Here is a 6,931-nt window from a genome sequence, read left to right on the forward strand (position 1 = left end):
CCCAAAAGTTTGGCAGCCAAGGTTCCCTACAAGGCAGCACAGCTCCTGAAATCAGCAAGGATATATGCTCATGAGGTCACTTCTGCTACCTCACCCCACTCCCCAGCGGTCAGCCTGCCATGTATAGAAGCAAGGAACAGTCTAGCAAGAAAGCACAGCCCTTGAGATGAGAGAGCGGCAAGAAGCCCAGCACACAGTGTAGAGTGAGCACCACCCAAAGTTAAACCGGGCAGCTCTGTGAGTATGAATGCTTAGAGGGCAAGGACTGCACCTCCAAAGCCACGAAAAGGGGTAATCAGAGAAGAACAGGTGAAAGAAACAAGAATCCACGAAGACTCTGGGAAAGGAAAATAGAATTCTTCAAATGAAAAAAATTAATAAGGGCTTCATAGCATACAAAGTCCAAAATAATGTGGTGAGAATTATTGCCGAATAGCTCTCCCAGAGCACTGTGCAATGTGTTCAGAAAACACACAATAGGGGCTTCCCTGGTGGTTGAGAGTCCACCTGCCGATGCAGGGGACACTGGTTTGAGCCCTGGTCTGGGAGGATCCCACATGCCACAGAGCAACTAGGCCCGTGAGCCACAACTACTGAGCCTGCACGTCTGGAGCCTGTGCTCCGCAACAAGAGAGGCCGTGATAGTGAGAGGCCCGCGCACCGCGATGAAGAGTGGCCCCCGCTTGCCACAACTAGAGAAAGCCCCTGCACAGAAACGAAGACCCAACACAGCAAAAATAAATTAATTAATTAATGTCAGATGCAGGCTTGTGACATCCTCTGTCACATAGGGGAGGACGTAAGTCAGGCACCAGCAGATAAGCAAAGCTTCCACTTTAAAAAAAAAACACACACACACACCATAAAGAAATGGAAACTATAAATACACGTGAACGATGCAGAGGACCAGCAGGAAGGAGTTCTAGGAGGAGAAAACAGAGAATGGAAGAGACACAGCGTGTAAACAAATAGCAATACATCGTCTAGAGCTGAGAAAGAAAAGCCCTCGAATTCGAAGGTCATTTTCCACTGAATTCCATCCTGGATAAAATGCTAAGCCCACACCGAGACATGCCGTCACTCAATTTCAGAACATTAAGGACCAAGAGAAGCTAGTTGTCATGAAAGGAGAGGTGGGGAATAGCTGGAAATCCAGTGAAGCTGTTTCAGAGCAAGGTGACAATCCAGCAGATTTCTACACTAGGGGAGTGAGTCAGCCGATGAGGTGAAAAGGAAGATCTGAGCGAAAAGGAGCAACCAGTGACCCCCGGATGCTGGGAAGGCAGAGGTGTGTGAAGAGGCCAGGTGGAGCCCAGGCAGGGAGGGAAGGAGGCGGACACAGTGACAACTGAAGACGAGACAGAAGCTCATGCCTGATGCCCCAGGAGAGGAAGGCTCAGCGTGAAGATGGGCGGGCGTGAGGGATGAGTCTGTGGAATTTGCCCCCTTGCTTTCAGTGTGTCTGTCGGGTAGAAGGAGGAAGACGGAAGAGGCTCCGCCAGGGGGTGGCAACGGAAGAGCTGGGCTGGGCCAGGGCCAGGGCCAGCCGGGGGCCAGTGTCTGGGGACGGGGGGTCCAGGCTAGGGGCGGCGGGGATCCGTGTGGATGCATTTGCTGAGAGCCACCAAAGTTTACTCATCTAAAAGTTATCGCTGGGAATTCCCTGGCAGTCCTGTGGTTAGAACTCCACGCTTTCACTGCTGAGGGCCCAGGTTCGATCCCTGATTGGGGAACTAAGATCCTACGAGCCTTGCAGCTCGGCCAAAAAAAGAGTTCTAATTCAAACATTGACACCCACGGAACGTGAGTGCCCAGAGAGAGCACTAAGCTGGGTGTGGAGGCGGCCCCGCCCTGGGTCCTCAGCACCAGGTCACAAGCCGGGTGACTGCAGGCTGGCCTGCCGCCTTCCTTCTTTGTAAGATGGGCTTCCTACCTGGTTGACAAGGGGCGAGGCCCACCTTGCAGAGTCAGGTGAAGGCTGTGCACACCCCAATGGGCTACACGAACATGAGGGGGCACCTCATCACAACGAGCAAATGGGGCAAGGCGGGCAGGACGTGGCTGGCTTCCCATGGTATCAGAGCCTTACCTGCGGGCTGGGCAGATGCCAGGGCCCGGTCAACAGCCCTCCACTCCCCCGGGTCTGGTTGGAGAGGCCCCTCGACCTGCCTGGGAGCCGCTAGAAGGCGGTGTGTCCACCACAGCCCTCACTCCAGTGGGCTTCCCGGGCTCTGCACAGGCTCCTCGGCCCGGACGGCAAGGCTTGGGCTCAGGTTCCACCAGACCCAAGGTTCCAGCAGGTCCTCAAGCAAGACGTGTCCTCCTGCAGAGCATAGAGCCCCACGAAGCCCTTTCCAGAAATCCCCCTGCGCCTTCTCTATCTGTGGTGAAAAGGTGGTTTGTGGGCAGTGAAGGAAGGACGTTGGCCCACGATGTCAGCCGACATCCATGCCTGGACCCTTGGACGTTACCGTGCTGTCACTTTATGTCATCTGACTGCCGCTACCAAGCCCCACCCGAGGCATTTCACATGTGTGATTGCAAATCCTTACAATGACCCCATGCTCCAGGATCGTTCCCACAACAGCCCTGGAGGTAAGGAAACATGAGGAAACCGAGGCTTAGAACTTATGTTGCCCGAGGTTTCATAGTGGATGGGATGCACTGGAGATTTGAACCCAGCTCATTCGCCCCCAGCCTGTCCACTGGGCAAGACCACCTGTGCCAACGCCAACCATCACAAGGAAAACTGATCAGGAGTTGGTGTATCCCTTGGGGAAGACCTTTAACCTGCGATGAAAGATGTCAGGAGCCACACCACCGGCCAGCTTGGTGTCTGCTCGGACAGGGGCCACCAACAGGCGAGAGGCTCCTGGGTATCTGGGCTGCATTCCCGCTTGGTTCCACATCCCCAGGCGGGAACGTGGACACCCACCCCTGACTCATTCTCCATTGCTTGGCTATGTTCAGCTTTGCTGCGCCATACAATTCAGGTGGGAAGGAACAGTCCAACAAAATCATGAAGAAAGATGTTCTCCACTGGGCCCTAAAACAAGATGCGACGAGGTCCAAGTGGTTCCAGACTCTGGTCACCTGCTACGGGATGTCAGCCACAAGTGGTTTGTAACTAAAGTGTCTGGAAGACAACGGTCAAAGTGTGGGCTCCCAGGTGGGCGGTGGGTGCCGTCATAGCTAGTCCTACACCGGCCAGTAAAGGCCAAAGATCAACCGTCTTCATTATCTTCTGTATGAATTCAGGGTCACGAGACTAGCAAGATGCCCCAGTCACTGACTATCAGCACCACAGTCACCCTCCCTGGGGGAACAAAATCCATCTGCTTGTGGACAAGCTTTTGCACATGTACCAGAGGCACATTTGTGACCAGCAAATTAGCTGTCCACTGTGCCCCAGAGCATTGCTGGTTCTGTACATTGAACCTGATTATTTTGTGAGTTAAAATATAAAATAAGCACATGTGGCCCCATGCACACACATACACAACCAAGCTGTGATTGCTATTCTAGCCACCCGATCTGAGAAATACAGAGAAGTGCCAGGAATGGAAATTTTTCAGTTGCTGCAAGAATGCAACCAACATTTCCACTCTTTAAATGAACGTTCTGAAGTAATTAATCAAGATTTGTGTGGTTTCCTACTCCCCCTCCCTCTCTCTCTTACACACACACACACACGAACTCACACACATGCTGACATACACACTTACACAAGGAAAGAGGGAAGATATTCTTAACACTAGCCCAGGGCAGCTCAAAATCTCTGGCTGTAAAGTAAATCTGCCTCCGTTCCTAAGACCTTACATTTGAAAAGTGCCTCACAGTTTTCCAGATACTTCCCCAGACATCCTCTCCTTGGCACACACACAGGCCTGGTATGTACGGTCATCTTCATTTTCACGGAGGACGAGTCGGTGCTTTAAAAAATAGCAAGAGCCAAACGGTTCCGGGTTCAAAGCCCGGCTGTATGCCCTCCTTGCTGTGTGACCTCTCACAAGTGACCTAACATCTCTGGGTCACAATTTCCTCGTCTAAAATGGGAGGGTAACGCCAGGCCCAGCGACTGTGGTGAACGTTTTATTGAAAGCATCCAGCATGAAAATGGACTAGTGGTTTTACCGAGAAAGAAAGCGGCCCAGGGAGCATCGATGACGGAGCCAGAGCCCTGGGTGACAAGTGCAGAGATGTCTCTCGGCCTCACTGGAAGGTGCCTCCATCCTGCTCTCCTGCTTCCAGGCTTCCCTCTCGGTCTAGATGTCCCTTCCTCGTTTTCCAAACGTGGTGACTCCCCTGCACTTCCTCACCCAGTCCAGACATCACCTCCTCGCCCACCGGGGCCACAGTAAGGCCCCTCTGCCCTCTGAACTCTCTCAGCAAGGGCTGTGCGGGCACCTCACAGGCTGCACTCTGAGGGCAGGTGCTGTGCATTTAACTCTGGATTTGAACCCCTGAGTCACAGCAGGTCACCGAGTTGGAAGGAAGGCAGAGCAGGGACAGCCAAGGTGTCGGCCACACCGTAGTTACTTGGGCTCCCAGCAGGCGAAAACCCAAGCAATCCAAGGCCGTCACCTCTGAAATCTACAGGCAAAAATATCTCATAATTTTCTCTCTGTTATGGCCAAGAAATTCTTCCTTTTATCTATAAACCCTCCCTATAAATGTAACCCACTTCCTTATTATCAGACCTGCAGTGACAGGGAGTAACCTGCCCAAGTTTACCCACAGTAACTCCTGTGTCCTGTCCTCCAGAAGCCGCTGGTTGCACTTAGAATCACGGTCCCTCCAGCCTGGGAGTGGCCCAGACAGCACACAGCTCCTTGTTTCAGAGAGAAAAGAGGTAAAATCCAGGAGGGCAAGGAACACACGACTGAGCTACTTCTTTCTTTTCTCGTGGGACCAAAATTCTCTATCCTCCAATCACTGGTTTTTCTATTCTTTTTGTATCGTTACCAGTTGACCACTTTCCTTTTTTAAAGGTAGAGAGAAGATCTGGACATAATACCTCTGAAATATTTGTAATTTTTGAAAACACTCAACCAATTTCAGTTGAGTGACGCTAAAGGAACTTACCACGAGACTAGCTGTGATTCCTCTCCCGTCATCATCAAAAATGTACAGAACACTGGCGACACGCCAGCTACGGCACAAGGCCCACGGGATATCAAACTTTATAAGGCCCAGTCCCTATTACCGAGCGGTGCCCAAACTTGAAGGGGACAGCCATGGAAACAAGTAATTACTAGGTAGATGTGTAAACGCAGTAACAGCTAAAGTACTTCTTAAACAAACACTTTGTTCTGAGCACACAGGTCAACTCAGTCAATCATTAGAAGAGTGTGTCAGGTAGAGTGATGATGGTGAAAAGGGTGAGGGACCTCTGCTCGAGAAAATCAAGGAGCACTTCACAAGGAGAAGAAGCCACCGTGGTTACTAAGGAGAGAAGCTCACCAGGCAGATGAGGAGACGGAAAGTGCAGAGGAGGGTGGCACCAGGGCCCAGAGGTGGGAAGCACGAGTGGGCCCAAGAGGGAGGAGTGGGGGGAGCGCAGATGAAGGACCCCTTTGCCAAACTTGACCCTGAAGACCAACCACTAGTGTTTAGCAGGGCATCCTGTGGACGTGTTCTATTTTAGAAAGCCCTCTAGCAGAAGTGCAGAGATGGTATGGGAAGCACGTGAACCTGAGCTGGGAAAACCGCCTTCCGAGTGACACGGTGAGGGACCGAGCTGGGGCCCGGGCACGGGGAAGATGTCAGCACCCAGAGGAGAGAGATGATACGGGCGCAGGACTCAAACTGTCAAGGAAAGGGACGGCCCAGGTTTTTGCTGGGTGACATGGTGAAGGGTGTGGCCGTGCCCTCGTGGAGAGCTCGGTAGGAAAAGCTGATCTGAGCACACACAAGATAAACCAGAATTCGCCTGAGTCTGGAGTGTAAACCCAGGTATGGACGCAGCATGGCATTGAACTCGGGACTATGGGGCCCGAGGAGCTCTGGAGGCAGAACCCACAGCCCTGTCCGAAAAGGACAGGAGGGTTTTGTGGTCTAGACCCTAACCTTTCCCTGGGGTGTGACCACCGGGACACTGCGCTCCCGTCCAGGACTTCGCTAGCAAGTCCTCACCTGCCTATTTCTCTGTCACTTAACCCACGGCTGCACGTCGTGCTGCTCAGAAAATAGAACCAGGTGCGGACCGGGGTTTGTGCTCTTGACTCCCAGGTGTGCGTTTCCACGGAGAAGTGCCTGGGCCAGGGCCTGTCTGAGTTTGGCCTTGGACTCTAATCTGGAGCCCCGGGCTGACTCTGTGATGTGGTCCACAACCCAGCGTGCAGCTGGGGCTCCGTCGGAAGGCGGTGGTCAGTGTCGGGGCCGAGCAGCTGCCTAAGCCGCTCAGGACGGGCCGAGGAAGAGGATGCTGCCGTGGCCCCTGAGTCCCTGCGGTCTGGCCTTAACTACACCAAACGTTCAGGAAACCATATTAGCTGTTACGAGTCACCAACCCTGCTTCATGCCATCGGATATGTGAGTTTAGGGAGATAGAGGTCCTCAGAAAACATGGTTAAACACCGACATCACGTCTTAGTCCACCAGACCAGAGAACTACAAAGATGTGTCTTTATCTTCCAAGAGATCTAAGACATTTGAACTTCAATGACACCTCACTTCTCAGAACCAGATGTGCGTCCGGCGGGGAAGAGGTAGGGGCTGGGGAATTATAGCATCTGCAGGAAGAACCGAAGAGTTACCTCTTCCGTGTGCTTCAGCGTGGAGGCTTTTGAGGAAGTCAGCACCGCTGAGGGTTATTTTCACTCAGCTGTGGACCCTGGTTTCCTGTGTTTTTCATGGAGACGGCATTCAGGCGGAGGCGGGAGACCCGTGGGAGCTAACATCAGCCGCCCCCCGCCCCGGCCATCCTCGC

Source organism: Mesoplodon bidens (genome assembly GCF_964165515.1).
Source record: "Mesoplodon bidens genome assembly, chromosome: 12".
Taxonomy (NCBI): Eukaryota; Metazoa; Chordata; class Mammalia; order Artiodactyla; family Ziphiidae; genus Mesoplodon; species Mesoplodon bidens.